Source organism: Hemitrygon akajei, chromosome 26, assembly GCF_048418815.1.
Source record: "Hemitrygon akajei chromosome 26, sHemAka1.3, whole genome shotgun sequence".
Classification (NCBI taxonomy): domain Eukaryota; kingdom Metazoa; phylum Chordata; class Chondrichthyes; order Myliobatiformes; family Dasyatidae; genus Hemitrygon; species Hemitrygon akajei.
Window position 1 is genome coordinate 44119639 of NC_133149.1, and position 17736 is coordinate 44137374.

Genomic DNA, 17736 nt, shown 5'->3' on the forward strand with positions numbered 1-17736 from the left:
AGCCATTTCTGAATCCACCTGGCCAAACTTCCCTGGATCCCATGCCTTCTGACTTTCTGAATATATCCCACCGTGTGGTACCTTGTCAAATGCCTTACTAAAATCCATGTAGATCACATCCACTGCACTACCCTCATCTATATGCCTGGTCACCTCTTCAAAGAACTCTATCAGGCTTGTTAGACACAATCTGCCCTTCACAAAACCATGCTGACTGTCCCTGATCAGACCATGATTCTCTAAATGCCCATAGATCCTATCTCTAAGAATCTTTTCCAACAGCTTTCCCACCACAGACGTAAGGCTCACTGGTCTATAATTTCCCGGACTATCCCTACTACCTTTTTTGAACAAGGGGACAACATTCGCCTCCCTCCAATCCTCCGGTACCATTCCCGTGGACAACGAGGACATAAAGATCCTAGCCAGAGGTTCAGCAATCTTTTCCCTCACCTCATGGAGCAGTCTGGGGAATATTCCGTCAGGCCCCGGGGACTTATCCATCCTAATCTATTTTAACAAGTCCAACACCTCCTCTCCCTTAATATCAACATGCTCCAGAACATCAACCTCACTCACTGTCATCAAGTTCCCTCTTATTGGTGAATACCGAAGAGAAGTATTCATTGAGGACCTCGCTCACTTCCACAGCCTCCAGGCACATCTTCCCACCTTTATCTCTAATCGGTCCTATCTTCACTCCTGTCAACCTTTTGTTCTTCACATAATTGAAGAATGCCGTGGGGTTTTCCTTTACCCTACTCGCCAAGACCTTCTCATGCCCCCTTCTTGCTCTCCTCAGCCCCTTCTTAAGCTCCTTTCTTGCTACCCTATATTCCTCAATAGACTCATCTGATCCTTCCTTCCTAAACCTCACGTATGCTGCCTTCTTCCACCTGACTAGATTCTCCACCTCACTTGTCACCCATGGTTCCTTCACCCTACCATTCTTTATCTTCCTCACTGGGACAAATTTATCCCTAACATCCTGCAAGAGATCCCTAAATGTCCATAGTACATTTCCCTGCAAAAACGTCATCCCAATTCACACCCGCAAGTTCTAGCCTTATAGCCTCATAATTTGCCCTTCCCCAATTAAAAATTTTCCTGCCCTCTCTGATTCTATCCTTTTCCATGATAATGTTAAAGGCCAGGGAGCGGTGATCACTGTCCCCCAGATGCTCACCCACTGACAGATCTGTGACCTGACCCAGTTCATTATCTAATACTAGATGGAAAGGGGGTATGGCATTCCCCCTAGTCGGCCTGTCAACATACTGTGACAGGAATCCGTCCTGGACGCACTTAACAAACTCTGCCCCATCTAAACCATTGGAACTAATCAGGTGCCAATAAATATTAGGGAAGTTAAAGTCACCCACGATAATAACCCTGTTATTTTTGCACCTTTCCAAACTCTGCCCCCCAATCTGCTCCTCAGTATCTCTGCTGCTACCAGGGGGCCTATAGAATACCCCCAACAGAGTAACTGCTCCCTTCCTGTTCCTGACTTCCACCCATACTGACTCAAAAGAGGATAAGGAGAGACTGGACAGGCTGGGGGTGACTTTATGGAGGCTGGAAAATATGGAGGCATAGGTAAAAATGAATAGCCAGGGTAGGGGAGTCTAAAGTTTAGATGAGAGAGAAAAGATTTAAAAGGGCCCGAAGGGGCATTTTTTTTTTACACTGAGGGTGGTGGGTACATGGAATGAGCTACCAGAGGAACTGGTAGAGGTGGGTACAATTATGTTTAATAAACATTTGGACAAGTACATAGATAGGAAAGTTTAGAGCAGGGGTTCCTAACCATTTTTATGCCATGGACCAACACCATTAAGCAAGGGGTCTGGGGACCCCTGATTTTGAGGGATGCGGGCCAAATGCAGGCAAATGGGATTAGCTTAGATGGGCATCTTGATTGGCATGGAGGAGTTGGGCAGAAGGGCCTGTTTCTGCACTGTATCTGCCTTTGACTTTAACCACAGAAGTCCTTGGCATACACTGCAACCACAGTTTACCAGGCTGCGTAGAGCAACAGTCTCTCTGCTCTGTTAACCTAGGTTCAACTCTGGCCTCTGGTGCTGTTTCTGTGGATTTTGACAATTCTCCCAGGCACCACATGGGATTTCTTCCCCACCCCCCCGCCAAACTGGGTGTCATAGATTCATACAGTCATAAAGCACCACAGCACAGAAACAGACCTTTCAGCCCATCTAGTCCATGCCAACCCACTTTTCTGCCTAGTCTCATCCACCTACATCATCAGGTGCCATGCCCAGTTTGAGCTTTGACTGCCGTGGCCCACACACTCCTGTTTCGGGTCGAGTGGATCAATTCATTGGTATTCATTTCCAGTTCTCTGACTGCTGTCTCCATCATCATTTGTCTTTGTCTTCCTCTTGCTTTCTTCCCTTCAATCTTTCCCATAATTACCGTACATTCTAACATTCTTCCTCCGCACTTGCAATTAACACAGTATCATACACATATCTGAAATTACTGATGTTTTCACAACTTTGATTCCCAAGATGTCTCTCAGTTTTTGGAATATTGTTTCACTGTACACATTAAACAAATTAAGGGAGAAAACAAACCCTTGTCTAACGTCTCGCTTGATTTTCGTAAACTGACTCACTTCTCCATCAATTCTTACAGCGAATTTACTTGTCACAAAAAAGCAAAACTTAAAAAACTAAAGAAGCAAAAACCTGAACAATCCCTTGACTACTCGCAATTAATTAAAGAAAACATAAGACAAAAATTTACAATTGAAGTAAGGAATAGATTTCAAAGTCTAGAAATAGAATCTGTTGAAGATGATAACAATCATGTAGAAATTAAGTTTAACTCTCTTAAGGATGTGCCTTGGTAGAATCAGCAAAGTCAGTGATTCCTAAACAAAAGGAAAAAGCACAAAGAATAATTGGATGACAGATAAAATCAAAAATCTAATGTGAGAAAGGAGACGGAAGAAAGCAAATCCTATAGAAAATAAGTTCTTAGATAAAAAAGTTAAAAGTTTATGTCAAAAAGCCAAAGAACGGTTAAACCAGAAATGTGAGCAACTGGAAAGAATCCCTATTACTGATCCAAAAAAGTTATATCAACAAATCAAGAATATCACTGGTAAAAAGCTCCTCTGTTCTTCCGGTGGATGTTTGAAAGCAAAGGACGGTACCATTGTCATGGAAAAAGATGAGATTATGAACAGATGGACTGAGTATATTCAGGAATTGCTTGAAGGCGATCAAGGCATAAAACCAGAAATTAAGAAGAAAATTGAAGGTCCAAGTATTTTAAAATCTGAAGTTCATAATGCAATAAATAAGATGAAGAAAGTAAAGGCAGCAGGTCCTGATGAATTAGTAATAGAACAAATTATCGCCCTTGAAGACTACAGAATTGAAAAATTTACTGATTTAATCAATGACATTTATGAGACTGGAATAATACCAGAAGAGATGAAAAAAAAATCAGTATTTATCACTCTTCCTAAGAAACCTGGAGCAATAGAATGTGAATTACATAGGACCATAAGTTTAATGAGACATATCACCAAGATACTTCTAAGAATTTTGATGACAAGAGCTAAAAGTAAGATACAAGCTGAAATAGGTAAAGAACAATGTGGTTTTGTGAAAGACAAAGGTACAAGAAACGCGATATTGATGTTAAGGATACTATCAGAACGAGCTATTCAAGTGCAAAAAGATTTGTTTGTTTTATCGATTACACAAAAGCATTTGATAAAGTGAAGCACAGAAAGTTATTTGAAATATTACAGGAAACTCTAGATCTAGATTCGAAAGACCTCCGCCTAATCAGAAATCTGTACTGAGAACAAACTGCTGCTGTAAGAATAGATGAAGAAGTGAGTCAGTTTATGAAAATCATCTACCTACATGTACCCAGACCATAGTCCTCCATACTTCTCCTATCCAAACTTCTCTGAAATGTTATAAATGTTACAATTACAAATCTATCATTCTACTGACAACTTGTTCCATGCTCACACCACCTCTGAGTGGAGAAGTTTCCCTTCTGGAATGTTAAATCAGGTTCGCAGCTCCGGCAAGTGAGAAGGGAAATGCATTGGCTTTGAATAAGTATATTAATCATTTATTTACAAACAGTAAAAATTTGACCAAACATTCATATTCCCCAAGCTACAGACACTACAAATCAGAACATTCAACAAACATATGCACCTTTAACAAACATCCTTAGCTAAAAGTGCACACAGAGTATATCTTCCCAATGGTCATGTGCATTCTTGCCTAAAACAAAGGAAGAAGAGAGCCCCAAGCTATGTTATATACCCAGGTTATTTGAAACTGGACACCAGGCAATTATCCAATGGGAAAAGCAGCTGAAGTTTCTAAACTAACCAATCACAACAGAAGTGACTTAAGGCAATCAGAATAAGGCACCCTAAGATTTCACTTAAATATTTCACCTTTCATCCTAAACCTATGACATCTAGTTCTAGTCCCACCCAAACTGAGGGGAAAAAGCCAATAAGCATTCACCCTATCTGTATCCCTCATAATTTTGTAAGATCTCTCATCAGCCTACTGTGCTCCAGGGAATAAAGTTCTAACCTATTCAATCTTTCCCTATAGCACAGATCCTCAAGTTCCAGCAGCATCGGTGTAAATTTGCCTGCACTTTTTCAAACTTATTGATATCTTTCCTGCAGGTAGGTCTGGTAGAATTAAACACAATACTCTAAATTCGGGCTCACCGACATCTTATACAACTTCAACACAATTTTGCTGAAGCTGCTCTAATTTGTGAAGGCCAATGTGCCAAATCTTTCCACATCCCAAAAAAAAGGTTGGTTGTCACTATAACAGGCCCCAAGGGTAGATGACAGGTGAGAAAATCAGCAGGAATTGATGTACAGTGAGAGAGAGTGGGTTACAGAGCAGTAACAAGGGGAATAGGATTGATAAAAGTGCCCTGAGAGCAGACATGGATTTGACAGACAGAATAATCTCATACGTCCTAAGAAAATATGATTGAGAATGTTCAGGGAGGTGGATGGGGACTCAGTCAAGCAGAATTTTTTCATCTTGCTATTGCTGAACCTCTTGAGTATTGTTGGAACAGTCTGACATTCAAAAAAATCTTAAGTGTTGTCAGCAACACACACAAAATGTTGGAGGCACTCAGCAGGCCAGGCAGCATCTATGGCGGGGAGTAAACAGTTGATGTTTCAGGCCGAGACCCTTCACCCGGACTGGAAAAGGAGGAGGAAGAAGCTGCTGAGCTCCTCTAGTATTTTGTGTGTGCTGCTCTGGATTTCCAGCATCTGCTGAACCTTCTGTTTAGCTGTTGTAAGTGATTGGTTTGTGGGATTGTATTAAGTCTCACAATAACTTAGCCTTTTGTGACTACCCACACATTATGAACGAGCTGACATCACAGAGAAGCTTCATTGATTCTGGGTATTGATTCTAGCCACATTCCAATAGTAAACATACTATTTCTGGAGCAGTTATAAAGTGGTTTCAAATGGAGATTTATTTCTGTATACTTTCTTAAAAATGTTTTTCTAACTAAATTCAAGTCTACTCAATGATCCCCACTTTAAGGAACAAATTAAAAAAGAAATTGGCCTTCACTTAGAATTCAATGATAATGGAGAGGTTTCACCTCCCATTCTATGAGATACTGAAGGCTGTTTTAAGAGGGAAATTATAGCGATATCTTCATAAAAGAAATAAATAAGGAATAAAATATTAGAGGAATTACAAAATAGGCTGAAGGAACTAGAAAAAAACCAAATTGAATTTGGAGAGCAAACACGAGGAAATCTGCAGATGCTGGAAATTCAAACAACAACACACACAAAATGCTGGTGGAACACAGCAGGCTAGGCAGCATTTTGTGTGTGTTGTAAATTGAATTTGGCACAGGATACATTAGAGGAAATTTAAAAAATTAGGAATGAAATTAATAGTTTGGCTACACAAGAAATCAGGAAAAATTTAATGTTTCTGAAACAGAGACATTATGAAAGTGGATCTAAGTCTATGAAAATACTGGCGTGGGAACTGAAAAAGATAGCAGAAAATACAATTCATAGAATTAGGGATCCAAGAACAAAAATGGTAAAAAAAAAGCTAAGTGAAATTGAAAAAGCTTTTGAAGTATTTTCCAAATCTCTATATTCCAAAGTTCCAGGGGAAAGCATAACCCAAATTGACACCTTCTTGAATTCTCTAGAGTTACCCACTTTAAGCAAAGAACAAAATAGAACGATGACTGCTGACATAACTGAAGTTGAATTAAAAACTGCAATTAGTAGGCTTAAATTAAGCAAGTCACCAAGATCAGATGGGTATACGGCAGAGTGGTACAGAGAATTTAAAAATGAGTTAATTCCTGTCTTACTCCCCACACTGAACTGGGCTCTAAAAAAGGCACCCAGCTGGAAGGAAGCGATGATCTCAGCTATACCGAAAGAAGGCAAGGATAAAATAGAATGTGGGTCATTTAGACCAATATCCGTTCTTAATGTAGATTATAGATTATTTATCTCCATCATGGCCAAATGATTAGAGGAGTTTCTACCCATACTGATATGTAACGATCAGACAGGTTTTATACAACAATGCCAAACACAAGACAATAAATGAAGGACACTTCACATTATGGATCATATACAAAAAAATAAAATCGAAGCAATAGTGATAAGCGTGGATAAGCGTAGTGAGAAAAGGCATTTGATTTGGTTAATTGGAATTTTCTTTACAGAGTTTTACATAGATTTGGTTTACATGACACAATTATTAAAACTATACAGGCACTATATGACAACCCTACTGCTAGGATTAAAATCAATGGGTATTTATCAAATAGTTTTACCCTAGAAAGGGGCACAAGACAAGGTTGTGCAAGGTCACCGCTACTCTTCACATTATATCTGGAACCATTAGCTCAATACATCAGACAAAATGAAGATATCAGGGGAATTACTATTAAAGGGACAGAGCATAAATTGGCCTGTTACGTGGATGACATTTTGATCTATCTAGGGCAACAAACATACTCTTTACCTAAATTGATGCAATTCTTTGAACAATATAGTTAATTAACAGGATACAAGATCAACATAGATAAAACCCAATTATTTTCATATAACTATAGCCCACCAAGAGAAATTGGAAGTAGATATCCCTGGGCACGGCAAACAGAGTCTTTCAAATATTTGGGCATCATTATGCCAAAAGATCTGACAAAATTATCAGAATGCAATTATCAGCCTATATATTAAAAAAATTAAGGAAGATATGGCAAGATGGAACCTGATTCCTTTTTTTAGTCTCAGTTCAAAGATTGAATCTATTAAAATGAATATACTGCCCAGACTATTACATCTCTTTCAGACCCTACCAATAAAGATTAATCAAGATCAATTCAATGAATGGAACAAAATGTTATCAAGATATATTTGGCAAGGTGAAAGACCTAGAGTTCATCTCAAAACTTTGCAATTAGCCAAGGAAAAGGGGGGATGGGGCCTACCTTCTCTTAGAGATTATTATTTTGCAGCACAGTTGAGAGCTGTGATATGTTGGTGCAACCCATCATATGACGCTCAATGGAAAAACATTGAGGAGCGGGTACTTCCCATCCCCATACAAGCAATTTTGGCTGATAACAACCTACAAAGGTACATAAATACTATTGATAACCCATGGGCGAAATGGATTCTTAAAATATGGAAAACTATTGTAAAAAATATAAACTAGAAGGAGATATTGCAATTCTTAAATGGTGTGCATATGACTTGGATTTTACACCAAATAAACTGGATGCTAGATTTAAGGACTGGACAGCTAAAGGAATAACAGTCCTTTGCAATATAATGAAAGAAGGAACAATGTTCAGTTTTGAAATGCTTAAAGTGAAACACTTATTAGAAAAACAAGACTTTTATCGGTACTTACAGATGCAACAATACGTTATTAGGATGGTTAAAAATGTAGCCAAGGCAAGTTTATGTTTGACAGAGCTATTTAGAAAAGCATATAATTCAGATAACAGTAGCAGAATCATTTCAAGTGTGTATAAGGGTTTGTCAAATCTTAAAACACACTTTACTTCATACATTAAAACAAAATGGGAGAAGGAAGGAGGGATAATTATATCTGAGGAAGAATGGACAATAATATGGAAGTATCAATGGAAGTGTACCAGTTCACAGAAATGGAGGGAGTTCGGATGGAAAAACTTGATAAGATATTTTATTACACCCGCTCAGAAATCCCATTATGATAATAACCTCCCTGTTTGCTGGAGATATTGTGGAAATCAAAATGCTAACCATTATCATATTTTCTGGGAATGCCTCGTTATCAAAGACTATTGGAGTGGGATACATAATGCCTTACAAGACATCTTTAAATGTGAAATACCCTTAGAGAGTAAGACCATATATTTTGGGTATATACTTCAAGAATGGTTGAAAAGAGATAAATATTTAATGAATATACTGCTGGTGGCTGGTAAGAAGACTCTTACTAGGAAATGATTATCACAGGAGAGCCCAACCTTAAGTGCATGGATGGAAATTACAATGGACATTTACAAAATGGAGAAGATAACAGCATCTGTTAATCATAAGTTGGAACAATTTGATTCATACTGGGAAAAATGGTTTAACTACATAACACCTCATAGGTCTGATTTTATTCTCACAAATCAATGTGTTGTAAAAAAAAAGATCACTTCCTACTTGTACATAGTTTTCTCCTTTCGCTTGTTCTTTCTTTCCTCTCTTATCTATAAGTGTATACCTCAGATAAATATTATGTGGAGATTTGTGGCAAATATGACATATATATGGACAATATCTGAAATACATCTTATGGAAATGTTTGATGATGAATTTCAATAAAAAATAAATTACAAAAAAAAGAAAATGTTTTTCTTTCTTTCTAATTTTCCTAATTTTAAGGTGATTGGTAGAAAACATGAGGGGGGATGTCAGAGGTAAGTTTTTTTTTATAAACACAAAGAGTGTTGTGTGCGTGGAACACCCTGCCATGGGTGGTGGTAGAAGCAGATAGATTAGGGACATTTAAGAAACTCTTAGATAGCTGCGTATGAGGGAAAGGTTGGGTTGATCGTAGAGTAGGTTATAAGGTCAGCACATCACAGGCTGAGAAACTACTGGACCATGTACCTCATTTTTACTTCTAGGTTAAAAGTAGCCCTGGAGCAGAATTTGGAAAGGGGAAGAGTGAGATACATGAAAGACATGGAGGGAGAGGCCGCTGCTCTGAGGGTTTGGAGAAAGTGACACAGTGCAGACCCTTTTCTTTTATCCACATGCCTATTGAAGAGTTTCTTAAATGCCCTTAATGCATCTGCCTCCTCCAGCACCCCTGGTAGGGTGTTCGTGCACTCACCGCTTTCTGGATAAAAATACACTCTGACATCTCCCTATACTTTCCTTCAAACACCTTAAAATGATGCCCTCTTGAATTAGCCATTCCTGCTCTGGGAATCCACTCAATCTATGCCTCTTATCATCTTGTACACCTGTATATCAAGTCACCTCTCATCCTTCTTTACTCCAAAAGGAAAAGCCCTAGACTATTCTTTCTGGATAGTTTCCAGGAATCTCCCACATCTCAAGACATCTGTAATTAAGGACGTTCATGAAAGCAAGGTCACTATTCGGCAGCATTGAATCAGTTTGCTGTCATTGACTATCCACACTGAAACTACTACCCTTTAACATGTGGTACTGACCTCCTAAAGGAATCTTGTCTTTCTGAAGAAGTAGGATCCGAACCATATGTGCTGTATTAATGAGGTTTTGGGTAACTGACACCTAAAGATTAGCTTTATTTGTCATATGTACATTGAAGCATACTGTGAAATGCATCTTCTGCACCAACGGACAATACAGTCTGAGGATTATGCTGGGGGCAGCCTGCAAGTGTTGCTACGCTTCCAGCAGGACCACACCCACAACTCACTAACCCTCACCTGCATTTCTTAGGAATGTGGGAGGAAACCGAAACGCTCAGAGGAAACCCAGATGTTCACAGGGAGAACATACAAACTCCTTACAGGTGGAAATTGAACCCCAAACTGCTGACTGTTGGTGATGTAAAGTCTTGCACTAGCCACTATGCTATTTCATAAGCTGTTAATCTGAGAAAAACACAATGAAACTTGAAATGCATTCTTCAAATTGGCACAACATCCAGCAGGTGAAGGATTAATTGAAAGCTATGGTGTTTGTAGATATTTGAATTAAGCTTCAAGTGTGTCCAGAGGCCTCTGAGGTCTAGAACTTGGCAATTAATCAAGTGAGGAGGTCAATATATGGAGCAGAGGAACATGTTAGTTAACATGATTTTGGAGAGACTTGTGGTCATTACTAGCACTGTGGTTGATATTTCTCTCCCAAGTGGAGTAGGACAGTAATTAGAGTCTCTACTTGCTAATGATCAGAAGCCCTGATCATGTGTGTGGCCTTTTTCACTGGCTCTTCATATCAGAAATGCCTGTGTTTCCTCGCCAGCTGTGTAATTGGATTTTGAACCATTTGTGATCAGGTCTGCATTCCCCTGTTGCTCACCACCCAGCTGACTGGGTGCTCTTCCTGCTCAGCTGATATTCAGGTTATTAACCCTGATCTTCTCACCACCAACACACAAGAAAGAAAAACTATATGGTTATTCTTTACAAATTGGCTCGGTCTCATTGCAGTTAGCACATTGCTCTATAGTGATCCTCATCCCATCACTGCCTGTAAGGAGCTTGTACGTTCTCCCCGTGACTGCGTGGGTTTCCTCCGGGTGCTCCGGTGACACACGGCAACACCTGTAGGCTGCCCAGCACAATCCTGACAAATTTGATTGACGCAAACAATGCATTCCATGTATGTTTCAATGTACTTGTGACAAATATAGCTGATCTTTTATCTTTTGCTTGGGTATTAGCGTATCTTAAAAGGTAATTTCTCAGTCCAATGTCATTTTTGTTTGAATGTGTGGAAGATTTCAGCATTCTGCTTACCACAGGGACATAGTGCAAAACAGATTCTGGCTGCTGAGCAAAAGGTGGCTTTAATTATGTTTACTGTTCTGCTTCAGTTAATCATCAGCTCCCTTCCATGGAAATTCTGCTATAAAAAGAATAGGTGCTCTAGAATTTGTGACTGTCACAAGGGATAAAAACACTGAACAGAAGCTCAAGCAGGTCAGGTGTCATATCAGGCAGACCTTTGTCCTCTTGGTATGGGTGTCAATCCTCCCAGACTGCCCTGCAGTCTCCAGGGCCTGAGGGCAAAGGTTATTAAGCTTCAAAAATTATATTTAACAAATTTTAGTTGGGCAGTTTAGGACCAGAGTGGGGGGGGGAGGGATAGGCAAGAATTAACTAGTCTACTGCAAGCCATCCCTGGGTTAAGAAACCCCGACGTATGACGCCTCTGCATATTAATGGCCTGCATATTATTGTTAAATTTAAAAGTCTTACATACACACATACGTCCATCCTTATAAATGCTGAACTAGTTTCCTCCCTCTCTCTCTCTCCCCCCCCCCCCCACTTTTAGTCACTGCTCTTTCTTATCAGCCTAGTGGACAGAGAAAGGAGTTAGGAACCAATGGTGGGAGTATGGGGACAAGGGAAAGCCACGTGATAGGACCTCAATGATTTGACCAGACTTGGCAACCTTAAAATGGAGGTTGATGGGTTATTAATTAGTCAGAGCATCAAAGGTAATGGGGAGAAGGCAAGAGAATGAGGTTGAGAGGGAAAATAAGTCAGCCATGATTGAATGGCAGAGCAGAGTTGATGGGCCAAATGGCCTAATTCTGCTCTTATGGCCTTGTATCTTGGACTTGGGTTTAAATCTGACAGTACTCCAGCTTCGCGTGAGAATTGGCCACAAGTACCAGAGGGACACTTACAAAATATTCCTCATTCAGTTGCTGTTTTCCTTGGTGTACAATGCCCAGATGGCACTCAAGCAAAAGCTTTTCACAATATCCCAGTGTATGTGACAATAATCAACCAATATCAATATCAATGTCCAGTCTATCATGTTCTTTCTCTCTCTATTTGTTAAAAGCATGGATGTAATGCTGAAGCTTTATAAGGTACTAGTGAGGCGTCACTTGGAGTATCGTGAGCTGTTTTGGGCCCTTTATCTAAGAAAGGATGTGCTGGCATTGGAGAGAGTCCAGAGGAGGTTCACGAGAAACATTCTGGGAATGAAGGGGTTATCATATGAGGAGAGCTTGATGGCTCTGGACCTGTGATCGCTGGAATTTAGAATAAGGAGGGGGTATCTCATTGAAACTTACCAAATGTTGAAAGGCCTAGATAGAGGTGATATGGAGAGGGTGTTTCCTATGGTAGGGGAGTCTAGGACCAGATGACACAGCTTCAAAACAGAAGGATATCTATATAGAACAGAGATGAGGAAGGATTTCTTTAACCAGAGAATGCTGAATCTGTGGAATTCATTGCCACAGATGATTGTGGGAGCCAACTCATTGGGTATATTTAAACCATTAAACATAAGAGCAGAATTAGGCCATTTGGCCTACTGAGTCTGCTCTTCCATTCTATCATGGCTAATTTATTATCCCGCTCAACCCCATTCTCTTGCCTTCTCTCTGTAACCTTTGACACCCTGACTGATCAAGAACCTATCAACCTCTGCTTCAAAAATACACAGCCATCCAAGCAATGAGTCCTCTCGAAATCAATGCTAACATTGCATTTGCCTTCCTAACCATTGACTCAACCTGCAAGTTGACTTTTAGGGAATCCTGCACAAGGACTCCCAAGTTCCTTTTCATTTCGGATTTTTGAATTTTCCCTCCGCTTTCATTTCTTCTACCAATGTGCACGACCATGCACTGCCCAACATTGTATTCCACCTGCCACTTTTTTGCCTGTTCTCCAAATCCTTCTGCAGACTCCTTGCTTCCTCAACATTACCTGCCCTTCCACCTATTTTTGAATCATCTGCAAACTTGGCCACAAAGCCATCAATTCCATCATAAAAATCATTGACATACAACGTAAAGAGAAGCGGTCCCAACACTGATGCCTGCGGAACACCATGAGTCACTGGGAGCCAAACAGAATAGGCCCCCTTTATTTCCACTCTTTGCCTCTTGCCAGTCAGGCAACGTTCTATCCATGCTAGCATCTTTCCTGCAATACCGTGGATCTTGTTAAGCAGCCTCGTGTGTGGCACCTTGTCAAAGGCCTTCTGAAAAACCAAGTATACAAGATCCACCGATTCTCCTTTTCTATCCTGTTTGTTATTTCCCCAAAGAATTCTAACAGATTTGTCAGGCAAGATTTCCCCTGAAGGAAACCATGCTGATTTTGGCCTATTTTATCATGTGTCTTCATGTACCTGAAATCTCATCCTTAATAATAAACTCCAACATCTTTTCAACCACGAAGGTCAGGTTAACTGGTCTATAATTTCCCTTCTTATGCCTCACTCCCTTCTTAAAGGATGGAATAACATTTGCAATTTTCCAATCTTCCACAATCTATCGGTTCTTGAAAGATCATTGGTAATGTAGACCATCTGGTCCAAGCGACTTATCTACTTTCAGACCTTACAGTTTCCTTTGCACCTTCTCCCTAGTAATGGAACTTAACTCACTTCTGACCCCTGACACCTGGAACTTCTGGCAAACTGCTGGTGTCTTCCACGGTGAAGAGTGATGCAAAATACTTATTCAGTTTGTCTGCCATTTCCTTGTTCCTCCCCCCCCCCCCATTACTAACTCTCCAGTGGTCCAATATCTACTCTCCTCTCTAATTTACTCTTTGTATATCTGAAAAACCTTTTGGCATCCTCTTTGATATTATTGGCTAGCCTACCTTCGTATTTCATCTTCACCTCCCATGGCTTTTTAATTGTTTCCCAATCCTCTAACTTCCCACTAATTTTTGCTCTATTATATGCCCTCTTTTGCTTTTATGTTGGCTTCGACTTCTCTTATTAGCCACAGTTGTGTCATCTTGCCTTTAGAATACTTCTTCCTCTTTGGGATGTGTATATCCTGTTCTTTCCAAATTGCTTCCAGAAATTCCAGCCATTGCTGCTCTGCCATCATCCCTGCCAGTGTTCTTTTCTAATCAATCTAGCCAACTCCTCGCTCATGCCTCTGTGATTCCCTTTACTCCACTGTAATACTGATACATCTGACTTTAGCCTCTCCCTCCCTAATCAATTCTGGTTCATTACACAACACCCAATCCAGAATAGCTGATCCCCTAGTGGGCTCAACCACAAGCTGCTCTGAAAAGCCATCTCGTGGGTATTCTACAAATTTCTCTTGGAGTCCAGCACCAACCTGATTTTCCCAATCTACCTGCATATTGACATCCTTCATGACTATGACTATCCCCTCTTTTGACATGCCATTTCTATCTCCTGTTGTAATTTTTAGCCCACACCTCAGCTACTGTTTGGAAGCCTGTATATAACTCCCATCAAGGTCTATTTACTCTTGACTCTACCCACAAGGATTCTACATCTTGCAATCCTATGTCTCCTCTTTCTAAGGATTTGATTTCATTTCTTACCAGCAGAACCACACGGCCCTCTCTGCCCACCTGTCTATCCTTTCAATACAGTGTGTATCCTTTGATGTTAAGTTCCCAACTATAATCTTTCAGACATGACTCAGTGATGCTCACAACATCATACTGACAATCTCTAACTGTGCTACCTGATTACGTGTACTACCTGCATTCATATATAACTGCTTCGGTCCTATATTCATCGTCCTTTTCGATTTTGTCCCCTTATACACTGCAAATCATCCCATTGACTATAATTTCTCCCTATCGTCTGCCTGTCCTTCCTGACAGTCTCACTACACACAGTCTCTGCTTGTAAACCAACAGCCCTAACCTCAGCCCTATCCCTCCAGTTCCCATCCCCCTAATAAATTAGTTTAAACCATCCCCAACAGCTCTAGCAAACTCGCCCACAAGGATATTGGACCTCTCAGGGTATAACCCATCCATTTTGTACAGGTCATAGCTTCCCCAGAAGAGATCCCAGTAATCGAGAAATCTGAAACCCTGCCCCCTGCATCACTTCCTCAACCACTCATTCATCTGTACCATTATCCTGTTCCTGCCCTGACTAGCATGTGGCACTGGAAGTAATCCAGATCTTGAAGGTCCTGTTCTTTAGCTCCCTATACTCATCACTGTGTAGAATATCTTCCTCCTTTCTACCAATGTCATTGGTGCCAATGTGCACCACAACCTTGGCTGCTCACCCGCCCTCTTGAGAATCATATGCAACTGCCCCAAGACATCCTGGACCCTAGCTCACGTGTGACAAAGCAGGTTTCTGGTGAGGGTCACGTGCCCTTATGAAGGTTAAAATTTTAAAACTCGGACAGCAGGCTGCAAAAGCACATTCAGTGCAAAGGTGTTAATGGTGTGCCGGGGTAAACATTTCAGAAAAAAATCCAAAAATATTTACAGTACAAAAAATGGCAAAAATGTCAAAAAGAGAAAATACAGATGTATTCGCCTCACCTTACCTCACCACAAACTCTCTACCCTCCCCTCTTACACCAAAATGAACTTTTAAGCCAGGATCTCCTTTATAAGGGGAGAAGAGGGATATTCCATTCTTTGGAATGCGGGGGAAGTTGTTACCATGAGCCTGAGCAATTACACAAAAAACAAAACACAGGAATTCACATCCTTCTTCACAATCACAAATGTCCACAAATACATTCATCGCAATAAGATCACAAAGACTTTGTGCAACAAAATCAATCCACAACTAACCATTTTCCAGGAGTCAGGACTCTTCCCCCACCCCATCCCTACCACAAACAGGCACCTTTTTTGAAGACACCCCACCCATCAGTCAGGTACCCTTAGAAATTTCAATTTAACTGTATATAGGATGCAATTAGCGATTAATAAGGTTGAACAGTGGGCAAATAGATGGTGTTTTAAGCTTTCAGTAGCTAAAACACAAGTTATATGCTTTACAAAGAGGATCAATAAAGATGCACTTAATTTAAAATGATAGAGTCAAACTCTTGAAGAAGTTTTAAGACCGTGTTGTGGTACAGATTGTCCCCTGTTTCAGCTTTACTGGTTGAAATGGGACAGTTACCCTTACAGTTGCGGAAGCTGAAGCTGTTGTTAACATACTGGATTAATTTGAGGGAGCAGAGGGGTAGGATGATCACTCTGTTAAAAGTGTGTTGGAAGACTGTTGGGAACACCACAAGAAGAGTGTTTTTAGTTTTGGGTGGCTGGGTTCTTATCTTCGGTAACCCCACCGTGTTTTTTCCCCCAATGACTTTAATTGATCTTAAGTAATGATTTAATGAAGTCCAAGGATCCTTGTAGGCCTGAGAGTCTGGTGGTTCAGCAATATGTTAAAGAAAATTATTGTGATATGTGAACTATTTTTACAGATGGATCAAAAGATAATTTAACAGGGAATGTCGGTGTGGCTGTTTTTGTGCTTGAATTACAGGTAACAATAAAGAAACGTCTTACTAACTATTTGTCAGTATATACTGCAGAGCTGGTTGCCATCATTCTGGGCTTACAGTGGTGGAGGAAATCTGTCCTTGCAAAGTTACAATTTGTTCAGATTCTTTATCGGCTTTGACTATTCTTAAAACACATCGTTCTAGCAATGGGTCTGATTTACTGCTGGAAACTCTTCAAATGTTATTTCATATTCAAAGTATGAAAGTTATGGAAGAGATGTTAATTTAATTCACAATATTGTCTTTCATTATTTACAATCTATAGGGCTCCTTAGGGTAATTTAGTTTTCATTTGATAAAGAACTAGTAGGCGTTTTATCTCCGAATTCTCTGCACCATACTCCAGTCCATTTGGTGGGGGTAATACACCTTTAAGTTCCACTGACAACACCATTAAAAGTCAGAAGGAAGAGGAGGAGGAGGTCGGGTCCCCTCCCTGAAACTGGAAGCAACAACAAACAGACCCATCAAAGAATGCAACTGTCCTGGAGTATGCAAGTACAAACAAATGTATTGGTCTCTGTGGGTGGAGGTTAGGAACAGGAAGGGGTCAATAACTCTACTGGGTGTTTTTTATAGGCCGCCCAATAGTAACAGGAACATCGAGGAGCAGATAGGGAGACAGATCCTGGAAAGGTGCAATAATAACAGGGTTGTCGTGGTGGGAGATTTTAATTTCCCAAATATCAATTGGCATCTCCCTAGAGCAAGGGGTTTAGATGGGGTGGAGTTTGTTAGATGTGTTCAGGAAGGTTTCTTGACACAGTATGTAGATAAGCCTACAAGAGGAGAGGCTGTACTTGATCTGGTATTCGGAAATGAACCTCCCCTGCCCAGCAGTATGCAAAGGGGAATACTTGTTGCTGAGGGGAATGGCCACAGGGGATCACTACACTGACTGCTTACTCCCCGTACCTCTCCTGTTGGTCACCCATCTTCACCTCAGTAAAAGACTGGTCTATGAAGAATTCAGCTTCCTGAACGGTCCCGAACTACTCTCACTGAAGCCTGACAACTCTAACACTGCCCCACTCACAAGCCAACAACAGCCACTTCAACAATGGTTGCTCTGATCAAACCCTCTTCTTTTTATTGGCCCTTGCTAATAAACCCTAGCATTCTCTGCTTCCACGGACAAGTCTCGACAGGCCCTGCTCATTTTTTAAAACTGGTGAGTAAA